We start from the raw sequence: 16,166 nt of genomic DNA, 5'->3' as shown, positions 1-16,166 counted from the left end.
TGTCCCTGAAAAAGACAATAACATTTTCTGGATCAAAGCATCAGCTTAAAATACATAAACTGACATCAGATTCTGAACTGTATAATTTGATCGTGCACGTTTTAATGTAATCTTTAGAAAGAATAAATAATAATGATAAAGTAAACAAAAATATTAAAATGGTAACAATGTTATCTGGGCTGAAGAAGGCGTGTAGCGCTGATGCTTTCAGCTCAATTGCATGAATGGGAATCCAACTTTCACTGTGGATTAAGGTCTATCAGATCGCTGCTGATTGTCCAGAGGGATTTGACTTCAGTGATTACATCACACCAATTGAGGTTAAAATGGCAAGCATCATGTTACGTGTACCTGAAATCCTGGCGAACTAAAAAAAAAAAGCTGTCTTTGAGCAAGACATCCGTTACTGTGTTGGATAGCTGATCTATAATGACAGTTTGTTTTATTTACTGTTTCTGTTTAGCCTGTGTTACTGTGAACCAACCAAAGATTAAATCACTTAAAGCAACAGATACTACAAAAGGGAGAAGCAATGTTGGTGTGTTACTGCCACCTAGCAGGAAACAACACAGTGTGACGGATGAGTGATGACTTGCAGTGAAATGACAAGTCAACCAGTCAGCCTATAAATGTCACTTTTTTTTGTTTTCTTCTCTTTTTTAGAGGTGTCGAGGCAGTGTTACATTATCAAGCTTTATCATGAAAAATGAAGGGTAAAAGATGGGCTGATCAGAGTATTTTGTAAGGCCCGTCCTCAATTTGCAGCAGTGGGAAAGAACTAAAATCTTTGTGGAAAATAAAGATTTAGTTCCCATTATTTCATAGCACAGTCATTCTGACAATGAAAGGAACCAAAATGTCTGTAAAAATCCAATTAATGAAGCAAAACAAGAGAAATTAAATGAGTTTTGGACGCAAGATAAACACATTTTTGTGTCCATGTTGCGGCCCTGTGTGCATGTATGGAATAATGTGTTATATCTGTGTGCGTCTCAGTTTGCGGTGTCGAACGAGCAGACAGATGGGCGTGGAAGAGAGTGGGGAAAATACATAATTCAAACTGAACAAGACAGAAGTTTAATTGTAGCGTGACAGACACGAGATGTGACAGAATGAGTCCAATACCGCCCAACACACACACACACAGACACACACACAATACAGATGTATTGTAGAAAAAGTGTAAATGAACTCGTGCACTCGTAAACCAGGCATGTGTGTCTTATAAATCCTCAAACTGCTGAGAGCTGTCTGATTTGTTTGACTGTCATGTAGATCTAATTACTGTATGTGTCTACATGTCTATCACAACACTGCTGCCATAGTTTTATAACCTTTCTATAGCTAAAGATCTTCTTCTTAAAGGTTTCATTTCTTCTTCTTTTCTGATTTCTCAGCTGTAACTAACCAATCAACCCCTTAAATTTACTAGGAAGGCATTTACAGTTTGTTTGGAGTAATGTTGTGGAGGTGCATTAGTGTCTGTCGGACAGAAGAAAAGATCGATAGAAGTCATTTCCAACGCAGAAACCTTCAGTCCAAAGCAGCGATTCAAAGGAAGAACATCAATCAAATTCAAGGTAAAGGAAGTCACAGTAACTAGCCCTCACTGTCTGACTGATCCAGACTCTTCTTTTTCTTGATGTTTTCTTGCATTAGTAGACACTAATCTTTAACAATAATAATAATCCAAATGTCCGCCCTCCAGACTTGCAGACTAATAAAATGCGCTTTGAGACAGGACTTAAGATCTCAATCAGTTCTTGATCCTGCAAGTCATCTCAAAGTCTTTTTTTATTGATTGAGATGTGTGCAGGGTTGATATGCACAGTAAAACTTTTACTTTACTTTATTTGAGCATTGTAATATTATATTTACTTCAAACCCTGAACTGAGGATCCTCACGTTGTAGGTGGTTATTTTTAGTTATTTATTTATTTCTTTTTCACTGACGGCAGTCAAGCTTTGCCTGTCCGACTCTGCATATTGAATGGACTGTACTCGCATAGAGCCTTTCTAGTCTTCCGACTACTCAAAGCGCTTCACGCTACATATCACATTCACCCCATTCACACACATTCAGTCCAAAGAAACGAACTAATCATTCACACACACTCACACACCGAAGGCGCAGCCCTCGGGAGCAATTTGTAGTTCAGTGTTTTGCCCAAGGACACTTCGACATGTGGGCTGGGAGAAGCCGGGATCGAACCGCCGGGATCAACCCGCTCTATCACTAAGCCACAGCCACAAATCAGTCAAACCTATACATTAGAAAATGAAGATGCCAAATGTCTTCAAAAATGTATATGGTATATTTGGCTTCAAGCCCATAAATTGTGTATAATTTACATGGGTTTACTGGTTTTATTAATATTATTATTGCTGCTAAATCATAACACCCATGTTGCTATGAATTATAGGTAATTTTTCAAGCAAAGTTTGGTGAAGTCTGCAGAAAGTCAGAATTATGTCCATATTTTGTGGATTTCCAAAAGTATGCAGCCTGATTCATATTCAGGGATTCATGTCAGGGACTTCTGAGTGAAAATGTAATGAATAATCATGAATCTCTAAATAGCTTCTTGCTCTTGGTTTGATGGAAAAAATGTTTGAGACTGTGTTGGAGTTCATGTCAAATAATCATGTGACGTAAATCATCAACACTGCTGCTGCTTCAGCCTGTTCCTTGATATTGTCTTTAGCCGTGACTATAATATTGCAGTCGCCCCCACCCTGTAGCAGTCAGCAGTGAAGCAAAAGTAAAATGTCAGTAAAGTTATCACAGGATGAAACATTGCAGCAAAAGATGAAGCCCGGTGCTAGGGGTGAAGGTTAAAGCAACATTCACATAGTGTGTAATTTAGACGAAAGGCCGCCTGGTGATTTTCCCTCCTAATCTGGGGAAAGGGGATTAGATTAAATCTGTTGCACGGCGACTGTGAGCTCACCACCGACGCATTTCACAATGCTGCGCTGTACTGTGGTTTCCCCTTTAAATGTCTGAGCCACTGAGGACGCTGCAGCCGAGACCTCTGTGCCTCCCAAACGCAACCAGGGCATCGAAGTTTCTGGACTGTCTGGTGCCCTGGAGCAGGAGACATATTCACCACTAGGAGTCCTCCTAAACTGCACTAAAGGTTCCTACCTAAGAATTTCCTCTCTAAACCTATTCACCGTCCAATAGCTGAGATAGTTCACCGACTGGCCGGCCAACATTGCCATTCCTAAAGCCACGCAAAAGTTCCATTCGATTGTGAGGATTTGCTGCTTTTCTTCGTCTTAAATGATGGCGAACTCAGTATATTTGGGTTTAGGACAGTCCGTCAGACAAAACATCCCCTTGGACATTACGATCGTCATTTTAGAGTATTTTCTGACATTTAATAGAGCGAACGGTTGATCGATCATTGAAGAAAATAATCAGAAACCATTAACATGTTAATTAATATTGTGATATTCTAGTTTAAATAACAAATCTTCATCCTTTGATGGTTTACTTCAACATATAGCAGCAACGGTCATGAAATGTATTTTATATTATATATATATTTATTCAAAGATGGTGGTCAGTGGTGCAGAGTTGTGCAAACGAGATTGTCTCTGTTGTTGTTAGATTGTTTTGATTTGTTGGTGAGCTGATTGGATCCTTATTAACTCGCCCGCCATCAAAATATTTTTCAAAGTTCATTATTGTATTTTCCCAAATCACCCCAGACCAATCTAAATCTCTTTGTGAAACTGACCCATGGCCTTAGCAACTTTGGAGTCCTCTGGTTTGGGATATTTTGCATGGCGACAAGCCAGTAGGCACTTTTATTATGATATTGATATTCAATTTACTTTATTGCACCAGGACAATCCACTCAGTATCAGTGCTGCTTTCTAAGGAGTCCTGGGGTCATATATTAAAAACAAACAATAAAACAACGACAAATAAATTCAAATGAATCAAGACAACTGAAACATAAATGTGAATTCTGAAAACAGCATTTTTTCAAAACGCAAAACTCTTAAACTGTAAACTTAAAATAATTGATTAACGACAGCATTTGCTATGTGAGACCACATCAGCACTAAATCTGAAAATGCAATTTACGTGTGAATACGACATGATCTTTGTGTACGCATAAATGCTAAAACAAAATGGCAAAAATATCTTCAACCTCTTTCAGCAAACAATATAATTTTGCACCACAGCCAGCATTATTATACTATTACAGACTGAAGTTTGTGGACAGCAGAGATTACAAGTAGGAAGTTGGAAAAGTTACTTTAGAAGAGAGCATTGGTGAATTTTCTGGATATGGACGTTGAGGTTGAAGCTGAAGATGGGGCTGAACCGCTCAGTGAAAACAGAAGCATCCAAACACCGGGTTTTGCTTCTGCAGAGGGAGGCAGACGACAACAGGAATAAACTAATAGAAGAAAGAAATTCTAAACATGCTAACCAACCAAAGTACTCAAAGCTGGTGTATGTAGCTGGTGGGTTTTGATGGGCTGGTCTGTCAAAAGTCCAGGGTTGATTTTTACTCCCAGTTTGTCACTGGAATCTTTCCAGTCTCTTCCACCAGTCCCATATGATACATTACTGTAAGGCTTTAAAGTTATAATCCTTAAACCTTCAATAACTGATTGTTTTGGGGCCATTTGGGGGCAGTGGAAACAAGCTGTGAACATAACATTGACCTTTTAGCAAACAGTTGCTTATTTACACATCCAGCAGTTACGGAGCAACATTATCACTCTTTTGGAGTCATGTTTGTGTCACCTGATGAATGTATTCACTCTCTGTTAGCTCTGTTCTTGGTCTCCACCAACTCCTGAGGGACATATTTGGCTCTTCAGCTGCTAAATGCTCCACTTTGTTCACCAGATAGTCACTAACTTTGCCTGTTTGTCAGTTTGGTGCTGAGCAGTTTGAGCTTTTTCACTGCAAACAGCTGATTGCCAAAGCCGAAAGCAAAAACCCTGATGAAGACTTACAGTGGTCGAAACATGTTGGCTTTTTGAATGATTTAGCCACTATAATAAAGGCTTTTTAATATTTCCTTCCTTGTTGTTAGATTTTTCCTTTTATTTTGGAGTGCCTGGATTGCCTTCCAGTTTATCCAATTTTTGTACTATTTGTGGTCGGCATTTTTTCTGCAATACCCATTCAGCGTATTTACATTCAGTAATTACTTCTCTTCTCTCTTCTCTTCTCATCTCTTCTCTCTCTCTTTATAGTCGTTTTATTAGTAGTGTCGGAGTCTGCCGTACGCGTGCTGGATTCAGATTGCCTACCTAAGCACAAGGGATTCACAGGAAACCGATGCATGCATGTAATCCAGGGCAATTTTATCTTATTGATATCAGCCTCACAGTTTACTGTTCTCTCTCTTTACGCTGTATCAGAGCTGTATTCAGTTAATGCTGATGACCCAACATCCTACTGCTGCTGCTTCACATTAAAAGCATTCAACTGGCGAAACACGGGGTGACTTTTATTGTGCAGAAGCCGGGAGAAACACAATTTCTTTGTCTGCGTGGTTAGCACGAGTCAAGATCGTTCATCAAAAACCTACAAAACAAGACAACGGCCAGTTTTTTTTGTCAGCAGATCATTTTTATTTTTTGCAAGGCAATAATAATGGAACAGGCAGGAGCAGCCAGGGAGCTGTTAGATCGCCTGCACAGCTCCAACTCCTCAGCAAGGAAACCAACTGTGTCCTGCTGTTGTGTGGAAACTACTCGCTCCGTGTGCAGCATCAGATTGTTATTATTATTATTATTATTATTATTATTTATTATTATTATTATTGACTGACTTCTTTATTAAGACAATGTTAATTTGTTTGGCTGCACTGCAAACAGACACAACAGTTGTTTACTTTTAAACTTCACCTGCTGTTACTATGGTAACCATGGATTTAAACCAAACAATGGAACACATTCCGTCTGACACAATCAAAGGTGAATTCCTTTGATGATGTCATAAAGGGCTCTGATTGCATGAAAGCTAAAAGGTACAGAAAAGGTTCGCACACCCAAGACATTGCTTCTTTCATTCAGTAGAGTAAGTTCAGCACAGGAGACAAAGAGAAAAAGAAAAATGGCAACTGCAAACACGGCGAGCCTGGACTCTCGTGTGAAGTCCTATGTAAAAAAGTGGGAGATGGAGGTCAGTCAAAAACTACATCTCACCAAGGTGAGTCTCATGTTGTGTACCCAGAGCCAAAGAGCCCACCTGAAAAACAAAACTGAGACCCTGAGTGCAGTCCTTGATCTGCTCCAGGGTAAAAAAACAAACCTTTACCGCACAAGCGAGCTGAGGGAAGAAATCGCCGCTCTCAAACTAAAGCTAAACGCTGCAGAAGACAAGCAGAAGGCGGCCGCTGACAGCCTTCGTGTACAATGCAAAATAAACAGGGACTTTAGACTCCAGCTCTTTAAGCAGTTACAGACTGCACTGGAAGCAGAGAGGACGAGCCAGGACCTCCGTCTGAAGTTGAAGGAGGTCCAGGTGAACAACATGGATCTCAGTTCCAAGCTGGAGGAGGCCCATAAACAGCTGCGACGGCCTCCCGGTCAGAGGAGCACAGAGACTCCCGATGAGCTCCTCCTGCAGCTGAATAAATCCACAAGGGAGCTGGAGAAGCACGCTTCCAGCATTCGGTCCGGTGAGCGGCAGGACGAGGCTGCTGAACCAGAGGCAGAAGAGACGCTCCAGGATACGAGATCAGGCCTGAATCTCTGCGTTAAGACGCAGGAGGTAAACCTCCAAGTAATGAAGAAAGCCCACGAGAGCGAACCAACCTGCCTGCAGATCCCGTCTGCACCTGCTGCAGTTGAGCTTACTGAGGAGGACGGGGAGAAAGTGGTTTGCCTCAAGATCAGTCAGTTACAGGAAATCTTGGACAATGCCGTCAATGAGGTTTGGGAGGAGAAAGAGGCTACGCTGAAGAGCCAGAGAGTGGAGATTGCCAAGCTTCAGACTGCTGTGAAGTTGGCAGAGGAGCAGCTGAAAGTCCAGCGTCAAGAGTCAACAAAAGTCCTGCAAAAGAAGGAGCAAGAGCGGGTGGAGAGGTTTAAAGAGATGAAGAGCGCGTTAAAAAAAGTGAGCGACGGGAGGCCCAGGAGGAGGAACTGGTTTCTCAGGATGTTTGCACGCAGCTCTGGACGAGGTGTAGAAGAGTAGGGGGACCGCGGTTTCTGCACGAACACCCAGCCGTCCGTGGAGGATCTCTCTTTGAACTGCCACTCCCGAGGTTTCTGTCCATTTTGGTTCGTGGGGAGTTTTTTTTTTCATATAATAAAATAATGAAAATAAAAAATAAATAAATTGTACCCCCAAATAAAGTCCTACCTGTTTTGTTTAATTTCTGTATATGTAATTATAGTATAGTATTATAAGTTGTCATCATAACTGGACAACCACTTATATCTAAAGTCTTGTAGCGCAGCAAAGAACATACATTAGCATATATGAGTAAATTTTTGCCAAATGAGTATGAACATACACTGCTGTAACTCTAATGGGGAAATGACAAAATCAGGCATTTAAAATCAGTTTTAAGTTTGGGTGGCAGCAACCAAAGGAGTTGATCCCAATCTTGGCTGCAAATCCAAAAACGGACTCACACCTGCAATACCAGATGCTCTCATGATTACATTCGGACATGGTGTTTCTTACCAGATATGATTTTTAGAGTTATTCCCCAAAACTACAATTAGAACCACTGGAAACAGACATTAGTTAGTTCTACTGTATTAAAAATCATTTCCATTCAGAGACCATAGTAACCACAGCAATATGAACACAGCAAAATCAATAACATGCAGTTATGGAATTCATTCATTCATAGGTTTTTGACACTTAAGGCAGATTTTAGAAAAAGGAAACCTTGGAGTTGGTCTCTCTTATTTTACAACTTAAGTCTGGACTAAAAATGGAAGGTTAAAAATGGCTGTTAAGATTAAACATCAAATCTGTGCTATCACGCAATCATCGGTGCAAACCCAAAACAATGAAATATAAGAGAAAATACCCAAAGTGGGAAAAAATACAGATCACTTTGTATTGAAACTTGTCATATGATTAAGCCAAGAGTCTATCCCACATGTGTCAGACAGAAGAGGCTGCTAAAATCCCCTGTAACTCTTTAATAGGTGTAACATTTCACCTTATTAATATGTATTTGTTTAGTTTACAGGGGTTTTAAGTTGTGGATTTTGTTTCTCTGTTTGGATGCAGATACAGTCACCATTCTTCTGTAGGTTTTTAGCCATGCTAGCTTCATGGCTCTGGGGATGGCAGCGTCTTTCTCTTGGTCCCCCACTTTAGTCCAGACTAAAATATCTCTACTGGATGGATTGCCATGACATTTTGTACAAACATCCATGGTCCCCAGACAATGTATCCTAATGACTTTGGTGAAGTTTACACTTATCCTGTGAAATGTCTCACACTTTGGGATGAATTGTGCCATCATCAGGTAAAAATTTCAGTTTGTCCAATACTTTGGTTTATGACCAAATACCTGCCAAGCTAATGACATTTCCATCAGCTGTACTTTAAGTGCTAATTAGCAAATGCTAGCATGATAACACACTCAGCTAAGATGGTGAACATACCTGCTTTACATCAGCATGTTAGCATTGTCATTGTGAGCACGTTAGCATGCCGATGTTAGCATTTAGCTCAAAGCACCATTGTGCCTAAGTACAGCCTCACAGAGCTGCTAGCACGGCAGAAGACTCAACAAGTTAAAAACCGAAACATTATGAGCTTCAGCAACTTTATATTTACTGCAAAGGCTCATGCTCTACGGTATTTTGTCCACCCCATGTATTTCAGACATTTCATCTGCCTTTTTCTGTGTGAGTGGAAACATTAATGTTGGCCAAAGTGTGTCGTCCATCTTACGACAGTTGGTGTAAAATGTTTTTTAAACACACACCACTGCTCCTCACTCCTTCACATTAGCTTGCATTTAGTCGCCTCCATGGCTGCATCCCAGGATCTGGATCTGTTTGAGGAATCATTCAGGAGGAGGATGCACTCTAGCTAATTTGAGTCATGCCTCGTAGCTCCGGGCCACTGAGCAGTCATGCTGTTCTCATTGGTTAAACATCAGCGAGGAGACAGTAAACGAACAGAGCAACATACACTCGAGGCCTCCCAGCACCAAACAAGCTGCTGTGGAGAATAATCTGATTATTTCCGTCTCTGTGGGGCAACCCCAACACTGATCTGAGGTGACTGCTCTTTCACACATCGTATGAGGCTGACAGTGCTGCTGCAGGATCCAGGTTTTCCTAAAAACCATGACAGCATGTAGGGCGTCATCCTGAAACAAATACTTTACATGGCGTATGATGTTCACTATGCCTACCCTTTGCATTGGTTGGAGTTGCTGGCCCGTTAGAAGTTTCTAAACCTAATAAGGAGGTTTAAAATATATTTATGCACTGTATATATGGCATTCATTTGCCAGTTTGCTGGGGTCATGTGATTGGCTGAAACATTCTCTGATGAGAAATGCCGTTATGAAATTAAAATACATTTGAAAAAGGGCATTTTGAAACAATAATAGTTATTATCTGAGGTTCAAAGATCCTTCTTGGATCTTGGAAACAGCACTTGAGAAAACAGTCCCACCACAGTTACTCTATTTAGTAGCTGTTCTGGAGCTTTTGATCATATCAGCAAATTAAGAAACAAAGTATATTACCTTAAAGTGCTCAGAAAACATCAAAATTTTAACTACAATACAATGACAGTTGGGCAAACTCTGATGAAGATCATGTGACTTGATCGAAAGCTCACAGCTACTAAACTGACCTTGAAGTGAGATTGCTTTCTCAATAGCTTTTATGAATTAAAAATGAATACATTTTTACCATGTTACCATGACAACAAGAATGATGAAATTACAATTCACAATAATGAGCTGGGTTTTAATGACCTATTGTGTTATTATTTGATCAGTTTATTTATTGATTATTTATTTAATATTGGCCATTTTGGAGTTCCATATTCTAGGCTTAATGGGTGTCTGCGATTGTATTGGACAACAACATTTGAACAAGTCATCATTTTAACAAAAGTAAAACAGTTTATTTAGTAGCATTAAACATATAGAGGAGCAGTGTCAAAGCCTTCTGGGAAATGTAGTTGTTGAATGCTGATACAATAATAGTTTTTTTTTAATCTATCTTAGAAATGGACAGACTGGGTTATCTGGTGGACTAATAGAAAGTGAAGAGAGAAATGGAGACAAAAAATATCATAATTAGAAATGAATAAAAGTATTACAAAAAATATATGTAAATATATACAATTTCCTCTATTTGATTTTGATGTTTTGTCAGGCTACAGAGCAGTATGGAAGCTCAATTTCACCAGGAAAAAAACTAAACAAACAAAAAAGAAAATAATTTGAAAAATACTAGTCAGACACTATATTAAGTCATAATTATGAGATAATCATTCAAATTTGTATGTTTTAATTCAAAATAATGACATACTAAGTCATAATTAAAGTAAATTATAAGATACTTAATCACAATTATGAAACAATCAAAATTTTGATTTATTTACTTAACTTAATTTGATTTAACACTACCTCATAACTTTTGACATAGTCAAAACGTTGATGTTCTGATTTTGACTTAAAATGTCATTTTTGATTTTAGCACCTTGTTATTTCTATTTAACTATTACTATTTTCATTATTCTGACTTTTAAAAGGCAATTATTGATTTAGTATCTCATAATATTGACTAACAGAGTGCAAATTTTGAAGTAGTTTCATATAATTTTGACTTCATATCTACTTTCTTATTATTTTGAGTAATGTAGACTTTCTGATTAAAAGAGTCATTTTATTTTAGTAAGTTAAAAAAATTAGGCCTACTAAGTCAAGATTTTGACATAGTTTTAAGGTAGAAAAAGTTTTTTGTTTGTTTTTTTACTTTCCATACTTAGCTACTTTTTAATTTTCCTGGCAGTAATGGTCTTCCATAAATCCCTCCTCTAGCAGAAGACGGGCGGACAGGAGCGAGTTTAGACAGCTCCAGCTGGGGTTTGGTTGGTCACGCGGGAACAGGTGGAGGAAAATCTCCTTACAGGGGGGGAGAAGAGGGGGACGCAGAAATAAACTGCGACGGCAGTGAACGCATCACACCAACCAACAGCAGCTTGCGGTTTGATCTATGACGAGCTCCGTCTCCTCCGCAGGGAGTTCGCCCGGACTACCGGCTGCATCCGTCAACTACCGGCCGGTCCTGGTCCCGGTGTGGGTCTATGTTCGAGGAAGGAGGCTGTGAAGCGGCAGCAGGCAGATCTCCAAGCGGTTTATTTACTTGAAAGGTAAGAGAGATTCATGTTTTCTAATCTGAAGTTTACCGTGAACAGAGCGCTCGTGCACAGGTGTGCCTAATTAAAAAAAAAAAAAAAGTTAAGAAGAATGCTTCTTCAATTAACAAAATGGCATTTAATTAAGAACATAATACATGTAGTGGACGGTACGTTTAGCAAAATAATAATTAGTTCCCAGAGCCCAAAACTACATGTTTAATCTGCTCATTTTGTCTGAGCAAGGCTCGTGCACGTACACGCCTACCTGGTTTATACCGTGTACAAGAGGGATAATACGAATAGTTTAAACAAGGTCAAACAAAACTTTTCCACCTGCTTTGTCATGTTTTTACCCTCTTACAAGTCTTTTGCAGTAAAAGACTGTTGGTCCTACTTCTTGTCAGTTGTTTAAGGCCAGGATTAGTAGATATTAACGTTATTCCACATGTCTGTTTGAACTATGACACTTTACACTTACACTATAGGCCAGTTATTAAGTCTTCTCCGCGTGTTTACTCATCTTGACCATTTCAAAGATGTAAACAGACAAAAACAAGCTCAGCCTTGTATCCTAAATATCATATCATATAATGACACAGGGAAAAACGTCCATTCATGCCCACAGAGGCTCATTAGACAAGACTTAGTGATGCTTAAACTTCAATGTTATCTAATTATGGATTTATAGATAAGATTTGTACTTTTTTTACCCACTTTTGCCAAGAAATGCATCAGAGAGAACCTGTTATATGCTGGAAATGTAGTTATTGAAATACTATTTTAATAAAGGTTATGATTGTAAACAGACAAATTTAACTGTGATCTGTGATTAACATTATAGGACAGCAGAAACACTCTGCTACACTGGATTATGTTTACTTTCTCAGACTTCAGTCTAATCTTTGGCTACATGTTGAAGGAATGTTCACCTGGAAAATGCGAATAAACCGAGAGAACGTGCAGGTAAACAAACGCAGCCTGTGATGAGGGGTTGCAAGCAGACAGTGCTTCATTTTAAGGGGTCACAGGCCAAAAAGGTCTAAGTTTAGTCCAGTTTTAGAAGACGACTAAACATCTTTTCACCTGCAAATGATCTAAACCACACTTTATTGTGCCGTTATCAGCTGCTCAGCAATTAAAAAGTCCATGAAATCTTTTTTGAAACATTTGAAACTCTTTTCATCTTTTGCCGATCGTGTGAGCCATTAGATTCTCTGACCCAGTTAGGAATTTCAGCTTTATACTGCTACTGCAAACATTTTTATCATACATCACACACATTTTATTTATATAGCAGCTGTTACAGAATATGGTGGCTGTGATAAACTATAGTGTATCGGTCTCTCTTTAGAGCACCAACACCTCACCTGTTAATATCTGCTGCACCCACTTGTCTTATTTATAGAGTTGATCCTTTAGCACCGCAATCACAGCTTTCAAAATGTGTGTTAATACTATGGAAGCACCATTTTTGAAAATTTTTATATTTGTGATCTGATAATCAGCGAGTCTGTAAATCACTCACTTGTATGAAAGCTGCTGTACAAATAAAGTTTGATTTGATGAAAAATAAATTATGATAAAAATGTTTTATCTGATGGGAACTCCAGCCAGCAATAGTTTAATTACTACTCGTATTGTGAAGTTCACCCCAAAATAAGTACATTAATGTTAGTTTTCCCCAAAAGCCTTTGTCATAAACAATTTCACACCAGTGAAATTCCAAGTTCACTGTCGTAGGAGACAATTCGACCGCGATCAACCTTAACATTTGTGCTTTCGCTGTCTGTGAAAGTACTTTCAGTCTGGATCGTATGGATTAGTCTTCATCCGGCTACCCCCCTCTCAATGCCCACATGTGTTATAACAGATAAGAGTGGCAAGATGTGTAAATTAGACCACACCTAGAACGTGCAAGAGGATGAACAAGATATTTTCTGTGGCTGCTTGATGAAAATGAAATATAGGTAAAGAGTTGTGGTTTGTTCTGCTCAAAGAAAAGTGAACATAACGTAGATTTTCGTGATGCATTTTGTAGGCGTGAATGTTTAATCACATCATCACTGTTCTGGTCTCTCTGCTGCTGCTGCTGGACTTAGTCGATGGACAGAATATTAATCCACAGCTATGTGGGCAACTAATTAATCGGAGTAATTAATTTGATGGTTCCAGACTCTCAAATGTGCTGCTTCTCCGTGTCTGAACGTTGTTGTAAACTGAATATCTGTTGGTTGGACGCAACAAGACATTTGAAGATGTCATCCGGGACTCTAGAAAATTGCCATTGGCATTTTTCATTGTTTTAATAGTCCTAAAGATTGATTAATCAAGAAAATAATCGGCAAGTCTGTGAAGTTAACAGTTTGGTGAATCTGACTTGCAGCACTCAAACAAGCAAACCTCACAAGAAGAAAATGTTCCTGCATGAGGCTCATTGTTTTGACCTTTGTGCACACCCTTATATGATACAATACACATGGGTGTGGTAACCATTTTTAAACATTTAGACCTGAGGAAGATGTGGTTTGGAGTCAGTGTGCAGCCCTTTCTCTTTTCATCAGTGCTGCTGTCCAAAATGTCTCCTACATGTAATTTGCATGTAATTATGCTCCCTCTGCGCTTTTAATGTGAAACTAACAGCAGCAGGATTTTAATTAGGAGCAATTTAACATAGCATTTAATTATGACTGATTAAAATTGAAAAATAACCTTTCAGATGAAATGTTGTAGAGGTGTTAACAGTTCAGAAAATGTGCACCTAACACTGATGAAGACCTGTGAGTATCTTATCTAAAAGTGAGATGGACCGTGTAGTAAAACACAGACCTGAGTCTGCGAGAAGTAGTTAAAGCTCAGCACTTGTAGATTTGCTACCTCCCTTTTGTTTGTCGCTTTGATTACTTCTGAATCCCGTTTGTATGAAATCTGAATTTAATGGATGGGAGAAGCAGCAAGGAATTTTTGTACTGCAGTGTTTAACATTATTAGCACCATACAGTACTGCATACATACAGTCTGCTGTCCACTGGAGTGGAAAATCCATTTAAACATGTACATTAAGTACTGTATGGGTAATCATGTGTCACATGACATTTAACATGATATGTTGATTATCTGAGCAGCCCAGAGAAAGCTTCAGGCATCTTGTTTTTCTCAGTACGGGGAAATGTCTCTGTACAGGCAATGATAATTAAATTAACTCCATGTTAAAGGGCAAAAACAAGACTGAGAATACTAAAGCTTTTCTCTTGTAACTGCTAGTTAGTATCCTTCACATTTCAGTCTCAGGTTGATTTGGCGACACCTGTGGTAACTGCAAGTGCGTGTTCAATAAACCAGGTTCCAGAGTTCAATTACAATACAGTGATGTTGCTAGGTACGCGTCCTACGTCTCGCATTCAAATCCGAAAGGACGCAGGAAACTCCAGGGGACACGCCATATTTTTCTGCTGGCAATGCTACATTGTGAACAACAAATACATGTTGAAATCATATAAATAAACAAAAGAAACCCCACTGTCAAAAGACTTGGTGTAATTTACCTGCTCTCCGTGTGAGGGTTGAGCACATGCACACACACACACGGAGCGCAGTCACAACAGCAGAGAGGCGGGTGAGATTACTACGCTCGTTACTGTAAGTGCAATAAATCTTTCGTGAGTGAAAAGCATTACTTTATCAATACACCTGTGATATGTGATATTTTAATCTGCTCTGTCTACAGTCTGATCCACCGGCGCTATGTTTAACCAAGCACAGCGCGCTAGCTCGGCTAATAGCGAATTGTTACAAACAAGCTCAAACGAAGCCGTCTGTATGTAGTCTGTTCAGCGTAGTTTGTCACGAATCATAAAATTTGGCAAATTCTTGTAAACTTACTGCTGGCTGAGACAAAGCAGCCCCTCCTCCCGCTGCCAGCGGTAACGTTACCTGCAGGTGAATCGCAGCAGCAGCAGAGGGAGGAGGACAGAGGACAGGAGGAAGGACTGATACTGACTGATGTCTAAGTTCTTCATTCTCTCTAAATTTCACTCAGTATTTTGATGATTTTAATTTGTTTTCAGTGAAATATTGACTTTGTATCGTGCCTTTTGCTGTTGCTGCTCTAGAAACAACGTTTAGTTATATTTAAAATATTCAATTCTAATCCTTTTCTGAATTTATTCTTTTTTAAAAAGAATATATTTTTCAAAAAGCAATTATTTAGTAATGGGAAATAAATCAATAAGAGTATAGATAAAAGTAGTAGTATCGATTTTAAAATCATCGTAATGATAGCCATCCCTAAACACGAGTTCAACACAAATTTTATTGGGGACCCAATCAGTTTTCCTGGGACTGTGGGTCCCGGGTCTCACTATGTTGAAAACCTGTCAACATCACTGACATTACATTCAGCAGGTGCTTTTGTCCAAAGCGACATTTTTTCCCATATATCTTTATATATATTTATGTATCATATTCCCATGTCCAAAGTGCAGTGTCTTGCTTATGACATGCAAACTCGCCTTGAGTAGCTACTTTGATAGAAATATCCAGCCAAACAAAGAAGTCCAGAGGCGTGGCTATTAAATGGCATTACATCTGATGAAAAGCAATAATGACTTGTTTAGAGTTCCAAACACCAAGTTTAGGGCTTGGACGTGACTTGTTAGTCTTGACTAAAGGTTTAAAAACACACAATATTTACCTCTAACTCACTCCCTCTTCTTTTGAGGTGTTTTTAATGTTTTGCCAGAACTACAGCCCAGGCTTTTATTGTTTGGCAACTAGGGCTGTCAAAGTCAAGAAATCTTAGTTGACGATTAATTGTCATACAAAT

At 39.1% G+C, this 16,166-nt stretch overlaps 1 protein-coding gene across 2 annotated transcripts in view; it reads left to right on the top strand.

Moving 5' to 3' along the window:
- Positions 1 to 11,058: 11,058 nt before the first annotated feature.
- LOC122871817 (prolactin receptor-like) overlaps positions 11,059 to 16,166 on the top strand; it is a 41,905-nt gene continuing 36,797 nt past the window's right edge. For both annotated transcript variants that reach the window (XM_044187225.1, XM_044187224.1), the window contains exon 1: positions 11,059 to 11,356. The gene's annotated coding sequence lies outside the window, so the exon portion shown is untranslated. The remainder of the gene's footprint in view (positions 11,357 to 16,166) is intronic.

Source organism: Siniperca chuatsi, linkage group LG24, assembly GCF_020085105.1.
Source record: "Siniperca chuatsi isolate FFG_IHB_CAS linkage group LG24, ASM2008510v1, whole genome shotgun sequence".
NCBI classification, from domain to species: domain Eukaryota; kingdom Metazoa; phylum Chordata; class Actinopteri; order Centrarchiformes; family Sinipercidae; genus Siniperca; species Siniperca chuatsi.
Note: the sequence above shows the minus strand (reverse complement) of the source record. Positions and strands in the feature narration are given on the sequence as shown.